At 43.5% G+C, this 14,589-nt stretch overlaps 4 pseudogenes across 4 annotated transcripts; all 4 read right to left on the bottom strand.

Moving 5' to 3' along the window:
- Nucleotides 1–869: 869 nt before the first annotated feature.
- AT4G07942 lies at nucleotides 870–3,953 on the bottom strand (annotated as a pseudogene; the record flags this gene model as incomplete). Its single annotated transcript has 1 exon — nucleotides 870–3,953.
- A 243-nt stretch (nucleotides 3,954–4,196) lies between these two features.
- AT4G07941 lies at nucleotides 4,197–6,935 on the bottom strand (annotated as a pseudogene; the record flags this gene model as incomplete). Its single annotated transcript has 1 exon — nucleotides 4,197–6,935.
- Nucleotides 6,936–8,069: 1,134 nt separating this feature from the next.
- Nucleotides 8,070–8,732, bottom strand: AT4G07939 (annotated as a pseudogene; the record flags this gene model as incomplete). Its single annotated transcript has 1 exon — nucleotides 8,070–8,732.
- Nucleotides 8,733–8,807: 75 nt separating this feature from the next.
- AT4G07938 lies at nucleotides 8,808–14,257 on the bottom strand (annotated as a pseudogene; the record flags this gene model as incomplete). The annotated part of the gene is made up of 1 exon: nucleotides 8,808–14,257.
- Nucleotides 14,258–14,589: the final 332 nt, after the last annotated feature.

The raw sequence follows: 14,589 nt of genomic DNA, 5'->3' as shown, positions 1-14,589 counted from the left end.
CTCGGCCTTCAGCCGAGTGCCTTGGTCGAGTAGGCTCCTTGTTCTTCACGTGTGCTCCTCTCGGCCTCCAGCCGAGTACATAGGCCGAGTACATAGGCCGAGTATACTTCAAATCCTTCCTTAGGTCCCCCGAACTCGAGTTTGTCCATCCCTTGTGCTAGAAACCTCCAAGTTGAGTCCAAAAGTACCTAATTCACCTGCAAAACACTCCAAATGCAAGTATGCTATGCAATGCAATGCAAAATGTGCAAAAAAAGGAAAAGAGACTAAGAATGCATGAAAAGAGACATGAAACTAAACTAAATGCATTCTACTTAAAAACGTTAGCCATGCCTCATTATCAATCAATCTGACTCATATGCTCGACCTACACATGTTTTCAAATCTACTAATCCCTTTAACATTCATTAGTTCTGGAACGTGTATCAAGCAATGCATCATCAATGAACTGATTTGGCTACGGTAAAAGGTCAAGAGATAAAGATGGTCCCTTATAGAATAGGCTTCAGCAACAGGGGATCTCTCAAGAAATGATTAAACTTTATTAGAATGCTAAAGGTAAGTCCCAAGCTATGCATACAGAGATAAGATCCCATCTACCCGGAGTATGTCAAATGAAGCTCTAATGGTAATCCCATCTCCAATCTCAATATAAGAACTTAACTCTACCTTTTGCATTCATGAATCTTTTAAGCCCTTTTTCTAATCATTCTTTTCTTTTCTCTTAACTCTAGGAGAAGCTTTCTCAAAAATAGACTCAAAAATGAATGTAGACTCAAAAATATATACAATGCAACACACACTTCCTGAGCCCTCCCCCAAACTTAAATCACACAGTCCATTGTGCGCATAAACTTGGAAGAGAGTACTCAGGACAAATCCAATCACAGAAGCAAAAAAATGAAGAAACAAATCACAACAGATGATATAATACAATGGTGAAGTGAGACGCTTACCTCAGTCGAAGAATGAACGTAGTTGCTCGTCAATGGCTACCTGTGATTGCTCCCAGGCCATAGACGAACCACCTTGTTCTGTATCAGCTCCAGCAGGTGGGTACTCGACCTCATCAGCTCTGTGGCGGCCAGCACCGCTCTGAGGATACTCGACCTCTCTCCTTTTGCTGCGGCCAGCACCGCGGTCGTGTAAACTACGAGACTGTAGAAGTCGTCAACTCCTACTGCTAGACCGAGTGAGTAGGGTCCTCCTCTTCCTCCCAGATTCACGAGGCTCGAATGATGAATGCCTCGGAGGGACATGCGGAATCTCCTGCTCTCTAGGTTCAGGCCTGCGCCGACTTGGCTCGGGCGCGTCATATCTCCTCGAAGGCATGTCCTGAGGGAGATGTCCCTGCGGAATAGCTGTAGTGGAAGAGGAGCAGCTGAGCTTGTTCTTCAGAAACTTGATAGCCCTAAGGCACTTGGCGAGTAACTTGTCCTGTTTCATGCACCACTTCTGCAGCTGGCTGTTGTTCCTGTGAGCTTCGCTCAAACTCCTGCTTTCCCTCGTAGGAGGTATATGCTCACTGAAATGATACATGCTCGTGTCAAACTCCGCCTCATCTATATCATCCGTCTCAACAATATCTTCTGTTGTAGCTCCTTCGGTATGACTGATCTCCTCAGTTGGTGGACTGTCCTCGAAATAAAGTTCTTCAAGCGCAGGCTTGAAGTCAATGTTCCTGCCCTCGAGAATCCTAGTAATGTCAATGCAGGGGAGAAGAATGTTGGCGATTTTAATCGATGAATGCTCGAACCTGTAGTGGTGAAAGTCGCCAGCCATGTCAAACTCCAAGAACTCACATCTGCGCAAATGATCCAAGTCCATCATCCTCGGTGCTAACCCTGGTTCCTTGAACGGTACTCCACAAGCTTGCAGAATTGGCGTCACAACGCCACCCACGCATAGTGCTCCTCTCACCTTCTTCTTTCCGTTCGTTAACGCCCACTTCCTGTATCCACACAGATGGATCAACAGAGGCATTACTGGTGGTGCGTTGTTGAGATCGCTCTCAAGACATTCTTTCCCTTCGTCCGGTGGAGAATCCCTGTAAGCGCATAATCTATCATCTCCATGTCCGTGTTAGACACGGTGCCTGTAGATTCCCTGGAGTAAAAGACGTTGGCAACCGATCTCTGAAAGTAGCGGATCACAGGACTCCGGATTTGGTTGCTCTTGGACCGCGCCGAGTTTAGCGGTAGATTGTTCCCTATAGTGGCCCACAAATCCTTGAGCTCTTCTCTATCAAATCTGGGTTTGGTTCCCTTTCCACTAGGGAAACCAAACAGTTCTTCCAACTTCTTGATCGAAAGCTGATACCGCTGTTCATTCACTGAGAACGTCAAGAAGCCTAACCCCATGGTATCCAGCTCAAAGTCTGTGAGCGCCTCATACATCTCCACTTGCAGCGTGGAAAGAAACTCGATTTTCTCCTCCTTATAGGCAGGGTAAGGGTAAGACATGAGTGTCTCCAGATGACACTTCTCGAACAGATGCTGTACGTCCTCCGGTAACCCCAGCTGGGCTAAAGTCTCATAGCACGGATACCTCGTTCCCCAGAAGTCATTCATCTCAAAGAACCTGATATACTCCTCCACTGTAACCTCGTTAGGTTTGTTCAGCAGCTTCGTCTCCTTGCGCCATGACTCTGGCTCATACTCAGTTGCGATATCCTCATCAATCAGCTCATATCTACTTGACATCGCCCTCTTTCCTCTGGCGATTTCAGCTCTTCTCTGATTACGTCGGGCTGCAGAGCGTTTGAATTCATCCCTGAAGCTCTGGTAAATATGTTGCTCTCTCGGTCTAGCGGACAAGGACTCAGCTTCATCCACATTGTAATCAGGGTCCATAGAGGATTCTCCACTGTAGTTACTCATGATGAAACCTGAAAACAGACAAAACTCAAAAATAAACGTTAATACGTAGTAACAGCAAACCAAAAACACAAACCAATCAAGTGAACCGGTCGAGTGTACCAAAAAAAAAAAATTTCTTATTTTTTTTTTTCGGTTTGGTCGAGTGGTTTTGTTCGGTCGAGCGAAGCTAGTTTCGTGGTTAGAGTTAGGCGGTGGTCGAGTGATATCTGTGATGGTCGAGTGACTTTTGATCGAGTATTGTTGAAGGCGAATGGATGGCAGAGGTCGAGTGTTTGATGAGCTTGAGAGGCGGAGCTGTTCTTGCGGCGAAGTCGAGTGAAACGACTACGAAGGAAGAGGTGAGAGACGATTCTTCGAGTGAGTGGATGGTGAGAAGCGGCGTGGTAAGAGGCGGATTGTAGGAGGTCGAGTGATTAGGCAAGGTCGAGTTCGTGAGAGGTGGCGGTGATTCGAGTGATTGGATCAGAGGGGGAGAAGCGGAGGTGCTCGTCGCGTGAAGAGTGGAGTTTGAATGAGTGGATTCGGTGAAGTCTAGTGGAGTTGTGAGGAAGGGAATGATGTGTAGTGGTCGAGTAAACGAAGAACAAGAGCTGATGTGGAGATGGTGAAGCGGGAGACAAGGTCGAGTGGTGGACGATGTTGTGACTGGAGAGATGAGAGAAGCGGCGGTCGAGTGTTTTCCTTGGAGAGGAGAAACGGCTGCTTGATCAAGTGGTGAAGAGGTCGAGTGGTAGCTCGAGACGGTGGTGAAGAGGCGATAGAGAAGCGGTCGAGTGCTTGAGGAAGAGAGATGGAGAGGTGGAGTCGTTGAGAGTAAAGTGATGAAAGTTTGGTTGAGTTTGGATGAGAGGTGGAGGTCGAGTTTAATGGGGATGGAGGAGATGACGAAGTGATAAGGTCGAGTAGAGAGGGATGGAGGTCGAGTGATGTGGCAGACGTCGAGTGGAGGAGAAGAGATGGGGGGGGGATTGCTTGTCCGTTGGTCTGTTGCATGGAGGACATGGGCGTCAGCGGCGGATCCCACAATGTATTCTTGTCTCTTCTTTGTTCACTAGAAAACCTCCAGGAAATCCCACAATCTTCTATAAACTCGATAAACTCCCTGGAAGACTCTATAGCTTCTGTTGGTCGAGTAAAACAATGATTTAAAATTTTTACTCTACTTTCACGTTACTTCTCCCTTTGTTTTTTTTTTCTGAGAACTACAAACACAACTAAAACAAATCAGAAATAACAAAAAATTATTTACAAGGATATTCATGGGACTTTCTCCCAAGTGAGCTTGTTTAAAGTCTCTAGCTTGACTCCTCACACTCATCAAGAAGAAAATGAACTGTAGAGAGGGTCTGCATAATCCTCTCTGATACCATCATCATACTCAGCGTCCTCCCTGGAGAGGTCTGCAGCAGAATACTCAATTCCCCTCTCTTCAAAATATGCTTCTTTCTCTTCTAGAGGGTAATCTATCTCTTCAGACCATCTTGAAGTGAACTTCTTTCTCGGGATAGTGTCAATCCCGCATTTAGGTTGAGTTTCCTTCTGCAACTGATTCAGCTTACTTCTAAGTTCCTCAACAGTGTGGGCTACCTTCTCTAGAGTTTCATCTTGCCTTTCAGACCTCTTTTTAAGTTCTTCAACTCTTTCAGTCTCATATTCTTCTCTTGAGATCACTCTATCATTTCCAGAGGTTCTTCCATCTTCTGTTGACTCTTGTGGAGTTCTGTTGATGTTAAACTGCAACTTGATGTACTTTCCAAGGTTGAGACCTATTTTCCCTTCCCTGACATCTATCACTGCTCCCACTGAAGCTAAGAAAGGTCTTCCCAGTATTAAGGGATCCTTATGCTCTACTTCCATATCCAGCACCACGAAGTCTGTAGGCACTTCTACTCCACTAATCATGACTGGTAGGTCTTTCAGCATGCCGAAGGGTTTTCTAGAAGACCTATCCGCAAGGATCAAAGTCAGGTCACAAGGTTTATACTGAATGAACTCTAACCTTCTTGCCACAGAGAGTGGCATCAAGCTGACAGAGGCTCCGAGATCGCACAGACAATCGCTGAAAGCAAATTCCCCAATGGAACATGGTAGAGTGAAAGATCCAGGATCTTCTAACTTCTCTTGAACAATCCTCTTATCAGCAGCTCGAGACGGAGTGGCATCACTTTCATCATCTGAATCGTGATACATCTTGATTCTTTCCACTATCAAATTTTTCACATCTTTGTGAGGATCGGGAATCAGGTTGAGAACTTCCATCAGTGGCATCACTTCTTCAATCTCGTCTAGCTGCTTCGCTGCAATAGACTTGTATCTCTCCATCCACGCTTTCCTGAATGTCCACGGAAGAGCACGTGAGGGTAATGGAGTAGGTTTGAATCGTTTTACCATTCTCTCGATTATGGCGGCCTTCTCTTCCTAGGTGGATTGAGTGAGATGACGAGAACCAGCAGAATGGTTGAATTCAACAACAGAGATGTCAACCTGAGTAGAAGCCTCCCCATCTTGAACATCACTGTCCCCAGTGATGAAATCAGGGACATGTCGAGTTGGCAGCTCTCGGTCATGGCAGATGGTGATGGCGTGAGCAGTTGCATACTCCTTTGGATTCTGTATGGACTTTCCTAGAAGTCCTGTAACTTTTGGTGCAGAGGTAGATGCTGATTGGCCTTCCAAGTATCTGACTTTGGTATTCAATGCCTCTACTTTGGCATTCAGGTCATTGTAGCTGCAGTCCAGCTTATGGTGCAATTCAGATAATTTCTTAGCAATTTCCATTGAGCTAGATGCTTGTCCCTGTAGCAGCTGTTGGACCATCTGTTTCATTTCAGCATCAGGAGCAGCAGGACCTTGGTTTTGCTGAGGTGCAAACCCAAGTGGTGGTGGTTGCTGGTAGTTCCCCTGGAATTGCTGCTTAGGAACGAAACCTTGATTGTAGGGAACAAAAGGTTTGTTCTGACCTTGTTGTTGTTGTGGAGGATACACTTGATCCTGAGGATTAGCAACGTTGGTGCTGCAGTAGGAGAGGTTGGGGTTGTTGGTTTTGAAGTTGTTATACCCTTTGTAGCCACTCTGGTTGTTGTTGATGTAGCTGACTTCTTCCAACTGGTTACCCTCCCCATCTTGGACTTGATACTGCTCGTCATCAACAAGGAAGTGCACATGCTTCTGCTGGCTAAGAAGAATCCTGTCGAGCTTGTCATTCAGCGCTTTGATCTCCTTCCTGTGTTTGTCATCAGAGTCAGATGTTCCTCTGACGGTCCTATCACAGTCCTCGTTGTAATTGCCATCTTATTGAGCAAGGTTCTCAACCAATTCAAAGCCTTCTTCAACATCCTTGTTCTGGAAATTCTCATTGCTGGCGGTATCTAGAAGCATTCTGATGCGTGGTAGGACTCCTCTGTAAAGAGTGCTGAGCAGAGAGGCTTTAGTAAAGCCATGATGAGAGCATTGGTTGGTGTAACCCTTGAAACGCTCCCATGCTTCACAGAAGCTTTCACCAGTCTTCTGTGAGAAACCAGAAATCTCATTTCTAAGTCTTGCAGTTCTGGCATTGGAAAAGAACTTTGATAGAAAAGACTTCTTGCAATCATCCCAGGTGGTGATTGAGTCATGGGGCAGATTCTTCTCCCAAATGTGTGCTTTGTCGCCCAAGGAGAATGAGAACAAACAGAGCTTGAATCCGTCTTCACTGACACTATTGATCTTTGTTAGGTTGCAGAGCCTATCAAATTCATCAAGGTGGTCGAGTGGATCCTCCATTGGCAGACCATGGAATTTGTTCCCCTGAATCATCGAGATGAGATCACTCTTAATGTCGAAGTTGTTGTTCTGGATAGCAGGAGGTGCAATTCCTTTCCTCTGGCGGTGATCACGTGGTGCATCTCCGACACCAATGTTGGCACGGCCATTTTGTTGATTCTGTTCTTCAGGCATTTCGAGTGGTTGCTGATGTACAAGGTTGACTAAGGTTCTCCTTTTTCTGAGTTCGCGAGCTATGCGGTTGATGTTGTCGTTGAAAAGGAGGTTCTGATTGCCTGTTGATCGAGTTCGCATACAGCAGAGGTGTACCTGGATCAAGAAGATAACAAGAAAAACACACAATTAGCAACCGATTTGAAAATTGAAAAAGAACTTGATCTAAGCAAGTCTGAAATCTCAAATATAACAAACAAACACCCAATTGGCAACGACGCCAAATTGATAATAGGTTTTTAGTCAATTATCCTAAAACACTAATCATATCGTTGTAGTATTTTAGGTTGTCAATCCAAATGGGTGTGATGCTAACAATCAAGATGTGATCAGAAGTCACTAAGTCAAGCCAAGCAATAACAGGTTGTGGTGTGTTCTAGCAGTTCTAAGTGAACATGCAGAAAACAGAAATTCAAGCAGAAACAGTAAAACACTCGACCAACACAGCTCTTTGTAGAGCACTGGGTGAGGTCGAGTGACAGGTCGAGTAACAGTCAGAAAATAAAACAGATACTCGACTGCACAGTCTGTTGCTAGACAACTGGGTGGTCGAGTATCAGGTCGAGTAACAGGAAAGAATTGTAGAAACTAAGCAACAGATGACAAGATGCAGTAAACAACAGTAGCGTAACAAAGAAATCAATCACATAAAGAATTCACGAGGATGGGGTAATTGAGTAGTTTTGTTTCCTCAGTTTACAGGTGATTGACATGCTCAATAAATTAACCCTAGACAACAAGTTCATTAACCAAATCTAAGTGCCACCGCAACAGAGACTCTCAAGTTAACCTAGTCCCAGACTCAATCACCATTGACGAGAGCTAACCTAACAGGCATTACGAATCAACAAGTTAAAGCCAAAACGTTCCCTGCAACCAATACCTTGGTACAGGGCCACGAATCTATGGAATTAGTGGTTCAGACATTTCATCGAACACCTTTTGGGCGCGGAAATGTCTGGGCTCAAATTCCAGTTGATCAGAAAGCAATAGACATTAAGAACAACTAATCCAAAAGGGATCTATCAACCAATAATCAATCACCTAGCATACTGAGAATTCTACACTACTCTAACCCATCCTCAGAAACCTATTCACTACTCAGACATGATAACAGAAAGCATAAACGTTGAACAAGTTGAAAACATGATAACAACAGTGTAACAGCAGGATGATAACAGAATGAACAACAGTAAACGAAATCAAGAACAGAAACTAAATACTGAATACTGAATATCCCGAAACCCTAATACTTAAAACGACGCAATATTGGGACGGATTAAGAACTGTACTCGACCCATGTGGTTGAGTGGGAGGTCGAGTGAATAGCTTGAGTCTTCTTTTCTTCCTTGTGCTCGAGTGTCTGGTTGAGTGTGGAATGAAGAAGGCTCTGAAGCTTGTCATCGAGTATGCAGTCGAGTGGTGGTGATGGTGATACTCGACTTCCAGGTAGAGTGGTGAGGTCGAGTAGTGGTCTGGCAATGAAGGTGAAGACACTCGACCTCGGGGTCGAGTGATGCGATCGAGTGCTGGTCAGGAGATACTCGACTTCCAGGTAGAGTGGTGAGGTCGAGTAGTGGTCTGGCAATGAAAGTGAAGACACTCGACCTAGGGGTCGAGTGATGCGATCGAGTGATGGTCAGGTGATAGAGATGAAGACGCTCGACCTCGTGGTCGAGTGGTGAGGTGAAGTTGTGATGTCTTCTACTCGACCTGGGGGTCGAGTGGTCTCTTGAGATCTTGAAGCTCCTACTCGACCTCTGGGTCGAGTGGTTTTGTCATGATCAGGTCCGCTTCTTCCAGATAGCTCATCAACAGCTTCAAATCACCTGAAATCAACACAAATATGCAACATGCATGCAAATCTATCCTAAACATGTAAAGTGATGATAAATGATGAGAAATGGTATAAAACAGTGATGATATGATGCTAAAGTGATGACAAATGGATGCTCAAAACTTGCAAAATACACACTTATCACCTTCGGGAATGATGCTGTCCACTAGGTACTTCTTGAATCTTTGCCCATTCACTTTAAACTCATAACCCTCTCTTGAAACTATTTCAACTGCACTAAAGGGAAGTACCTCTTTAATAGTGAAAGGGCCTGACCATCTTGATTTGAGTTTCCCCGGAAAAAGCTTGAACCTTGAGTTGAATAGTAACACTTGATCACCAGCTTTAAAATCTTTATGCAGAATCTTCTTGTCATGAAAAGCTTTGGTCCTTTCTTGGTAGATCTTGGAGCTCTCATATGATTCTAACCTTATCTCTTCAAGCTCATGAAGATCTAGAGACCTCTTTTTTTGTGTTGTCCCTATGTCAAGATTTAGAAGCTTAGTTGCCCACATGGCTCTATATTCTACTTCAACAGGGAGATGACAGCACTTACCGTAAAGAAGCTGAAAAGGGGTTCTCCCTATTGGAGTTTTAAATGCTGTCCTATAGGCCCAAAGGGTGTCATCGAGCTTAGTTGGCCAATCTCGCCTTGATATCCCCACAACTTTAAGTAGGATAGCTTTGTTCTGCTTGTTACTAACCTCGACTTGTCCACTAGTCTGGGGTGATAAGGAGTAGCTACATTGTGCTTAACCCCATTCTTCCTCAAAAGGTTCTCAAAAACCTTGTTGATAAAATGTGAGCCCCCATCGCTTATCACTACCCTTGGAATACCAAATCTTGGGAAAATGATGGTTTTAAAAAGTTTTAAAATCGCCTTGGAGTCATTTGTTGGGCTAGCTATTGCTTCCACCCATTTTGACACATAATCCACAGCTACCAAGATGTACTTGTTTTCATATGAAGCTGGCTCGAAAGGTCCCATAAAGTCGATTCCCCATACATCAAAAACCTCTATTTCAAGGATTGGGTTCTGAGGCATCTCATTTCTCCTAGAAATGTTCCCAACTCGCTGGCATCGATCACATCTTGTTATGTGCTCATGTGCATCTTTAAATATAGAAGGCCACCATAATCCCGCTTGTAGAACCTTCTGAACTGTCTTGAAAGTAGCAAAGTGACCTCCATAAGGTGAATTGTGACAAAGCTCTAACACTCCCTGAACTTCCTCTTCAGCAATACATCTTCTAAACAAACCATTTACTCCCTTCTTATACAAGAATGGCTCATCCCAATAGTAGTGATTAATGTCTCTGAAAAACTTTTTCTTCTGGTATGAGCTTAACTCATTAGGGACTATTCCAGCAGCTAAGTAGTTAACGAGATCCACATACCAAGGCAATTTTTCATTCCTTGTAGCACACATTGTTTCAATCTTAAACTTGTCAAAACCGGTCCCAATTGCTAGGAGTTGTTCTTCGGGCATAGAATCATCAATTGCGGCTGCCTCTGTCATCCTCATTCTTGAAAGGTGATCCGCTACTCCATTCTCTAATCCTCTCTTGTCAATAATCTCCATGTCAAATTCTTGCAGAAGTAGTATCCATCTCAAAAGCCTAGGTTTAGTGTCCTTCTTTGCATAGATGTGCTTCAAGGCTGCATGATCCGTATAGACAATGACTTTTAAACCAACCAAGTAACTCCTGAACTTCTCAAAGGCGAAGACTACAACCAATAATTCCTTCTCAGTGGTTGCATACCTACTCTGTGTGTCGTCTAAGATCCTACTACCATAGTAGATAACATGAAGCTTCTTGTCAATCCTTTGACCTAGAACTACTCCTACAACATAATCTGAAGCATCACACATAATCTCAAAAGGGTGGTTCCAATTAGGTGCTCGCACAATGGGTGCCGACACTAAGGCTTCTTTAATGGAGTGAAAAGCTTTCAAAAAATCTTCATCAAAATCAACCTCGGCCTCTTTGCACAGCAGACGAGTCCGAGGTCTAGCGATCTTGGAAAAATCCTTGATGAATCTCCTGTAGAATCCCGCATGTCCCAAAAAGCTCCTAATATCCTTAACCGTCTTAGGCGGTTGCAACTGAACCATAACGTCAATCTTGGCTTTATCAACCTCAATTCCCTTTCTTGAGATTTTATGCCCAAGCACTATTCCTTCTTGAACCATGAAGTGGCACTTCTCCCAGTTGAGAACTAAGTTTGTCTCCTCGCACCTTTCTAGAACTCTGCACAAGTTTAACAAACATGAGGAGAAAGAGGATCCATAGACTGAGAAATCGTCCATAAATACCTCCATTATCTCCTCGATGAAATCCGAGAATATAGAAGTCATGCTTCGCTGGAAAGTTCCAGGTGCATTACACAAACCAAAAGGCATTCTCTTATAAGCAAAAGTTCCATAGGGGCAATTAAAAGTAGTCTTTTCCTGATCATTAGGGTGAATAGCAATTTGAAAGAAACCACTATAACCATCAAGAAAACAATAATAAACATGATTAGCTAGCCTTTCTAACATTTGGTCAATGAATGGCAAAGGTAAATGATCTTTTCTAGTTGCAGCATTCAATTTCCTATAATCAATGCACATTCTATGTCCTGTTATTGTCCTAGTAGGAATGAGCTCATCATGATCATTTTTAATTACAGTCATTCCCCCCTTCTTAGGAACACAATGAACTGCTGAGACCCAAGTGCAATCAGAAATAGGATAGATAATATCAGCATCAAGCAATTTCAGAATTTCCTTTTTTACCACATCTTTTAAATTTGGATTTAGCCTTCTTTGTGGTTCAACACTAGAATATGATTCATTTTCAAGATGAATTCTATGAGTACATAAACTAGGTGAAATTCCCTTAATGTCTGCTAATGAATATCCAATTGCTCTCCTATACTTCCTAAGTTCGGTCAATAATTGATGCACTTGTTCATCACTCAATTCATCATTTATGATAACAGGATAAGTGTCATTAGGACCAAGAAATGCGTACCTCAGACCTTTTGGGAGAGGCTTAAGGTCAACCTTTGGAGCTTTGAGTTCTGACCAATCATCAGAGATGGTGCTCGATCGAGTGTCCTCGGCTGTTCCAGTCGAGTTAGGTTCCTCTGTTATCTTGCTCGATTGACTGCTAGAGTACACAGGTCGAGTAGAACTTTCTTCACTTTCTGTGACTGAACTGACCTCCTTTGAACAGATATCCAACTCCTCAAATGTCTCCCATGCTTCTACCGGTCTATGGGAATCTAATAGATCTTTGTAACCCTGAGTTTCTAGGTATAGGTATCCATGCTCTCCATCCTTGGTCAGAGCACTCTGTAAATGATCTTTCTCGTTAAGTTCCTCAAGCAACCCATCTGCCAATCTATCCATCTCTTCAATATAGAAAACTTGACCCTGAATGGTTGGCTTCCTCATGGTTTTCTTAATATCAAAGGTCATATTGAGGTTTCCTCCAAGGTTTAGATCAATTTTACCTTTTCTGACATCTATCAAGGCTCCAGCGGTAGCTAAGAAGGGTCTTCCCAATATGAGAGGATCTTTAGGTTCTTCATCCATTTCTAGAACCACGAAGTCAGTTGGGATTTCTACTGATCCGATCCTTACCGGCAAATCTTCCAACATGCCATGAGGTATTCTTACGGACCTATCAACAAGAACTAGCTGAATGTAGCATGCTTTATACTTGGAGAATCCTAGCCTCTTCGCAATAGACAGCAACATAAGGCTGACCGAAGCTCCAAGATCGCATAAGCATTTGTTGAAAACTAGAGGGCCTAAGGAGCAAGGTAGTGTAAAGGAACCTAGATCACCTAACTTCTTAGGAATCACCTTCCTTTCTAGTATGGCACTGCATTCATGACTCAACACTACCATTCCTTAAACTTCTTGAATTCTTTCCATGATCATATCTTTCAAGAACTTGTGAGAATCTGGAATAAGCATAAAGGCATCTACGAGTGGCATCTTGAGCTCTATCTCATTGATGTGCCTAGAGAACATGGCTATGTACTTTTCCAAAATCTGCTTCTTGAACCTTCCTGGAAAGGGAAGTTTGGGTTTATAGGGCGGTGGAATGAACACTTTCCACTTATCTTCTTCAGCAGCTGGTTTCTCATGAACTGGAACTTGTGCTCGGTTGGCAGGCAGAGTATCCTGGTCGAGTTCAACTCTCTGGTCTTTTTCTGGAGTTAAATCCTCCCCTTCTTGAACTTCACTGTCCTCAGTGACTAGTGTGTAATCTAGGATAGATTTCCCTTTGAGTTGGGAGCTATGTGCTGGTGCTGAAGTAGATGCAACTCTCCTTTCGTCAGGGTTGATTTTAGAAATCAAAGTGTCAATCTGCCTTTGGAGATCAACTAAAGAAGAATCCATATTGGTATTTATTTCAACTAAATGCTTTTCGATTACCGAAACATCACTATTTTGACTTTGGACGATCTGCTGAAGTAGTGCTGTAAAGTCAGGAACAGGTGGGGTTGGTATTGGTGGAGTTGGGATAGGGTGCGACCCGAGGTTGAAACTATTTGGGAATGGAACATAGGGTGGAGGTTGATGCTGATACGGAGGATAAACCGGAGGGTGTGGGGGAATCACAGTGTTGTTTCGGTAGGGGTTGTTGGAAGGAGGTGGCTTGTAGTTGTTGTATCCTTTGTTGTAGCCACCTTGATTCTGTATGTAGCTCACTTCCTCATATGAGTAGGACTGCCCTTCCTGAATCTGCTGTTGCTCCTCGTTGGTGATGTAGTGAATAGGTCTCTCAACAATTGGTCTAGGTAGAGCAATGACCAACTTATCGATCTTGGCATGCAAAGCTTGTAATTCCGTCATGTGGCTGTTCGCGTTATCAGTGGCACCTCGAAAGGATCGATCAAATTCATCACAATAATTCCAATCAGATTGAGCCAAGTTTTCCACAAGTTCCCATCCAGAGGCTACATCTTTGTTGAGAAAGTTACCATTTGAAGTTGTATCCAAGAGTAGTCGGATCTTGGGCAAAGCACCTCGGTATAGAGTACTGAGGAGGGAGGCTTTCGTGAAACCGTGGTGCGGGCACTGAGTGGTATATCCTTTGAAACGTTCCCATGCCGCAGAAAATGATTCAGAAGTCTTCTGATTGAATCCCGAAATCTCATTCCTCAATCTAGCTGTTCTTGAGTTAGAGAAGTACTTAGCTAGGAATGCCGTCTTACAATCAGTCCAAGTGCTTATAGATGAAGCAGACAAAGTCTTTTCCCAAAGATGAGCTTTATCTCCAAGTGAGAAAGGGAATAACCGGAGCTTGAAACTGTCCTCACTAACTCCATTGATCTTTGTGAGACTACATAATCGATCAAAACTATCAAGGTGATCTAATGGATCCTCCATTGGAAGTCCATGAAACTTGTTCCCTTGATTCATGGAGATCAGACCAATCTTGATCTCAAAATTCTCATTCTCAACAGGAGGTGGGACAATACCAACTCTTTGATGGTGGTTTCTTGGTGCATCTCCAGTACCAATGTTGCATGGCAACTCACGAACATTCGCTTCATTGGCCATTACGACCAGATTTGAAATGAGTAATCCAGTTTTGATGATACTCGACGCTTATACTCGACGTGCTAGTAGAGTAAGAGTACCTGCAAAACAAAAACAAGCAAATGAAGAAACAAGTGAGTAACCAGAAAGAAAGAAATAGAACTTGATCTTAATAACTCAGAAATTCTAAATGTAACAAGAAAAACACCCAAATGGCAACGGCGCCAAATTGATACAAGGGTTTTCGGTGTGTCAATTCCCTAAATGCATCTTATGTCATTGCAACATGTAAGGTGTCAATCCAAATGGGTGTAATTGCTATCAATCAGGATACGATCAAAGAATACTAAGTC

The sequence above is a fragment of the Arabidopsis thaliana genome, chromosome 4 (assembly GCF_000001735.4).
Source record: "Arabidopsis thaliana chromosome 4, partial sequence".
NCBI lineage: Eukaryota > Viridiplantae > Streptophyta > Magnoliopsida > Brassicales > Brassicaceae > Arabidopsis > Arabidopsis thaliana.
This window is presented reverse-complemented; position numbering and strand designations above follow the sequence as displayed.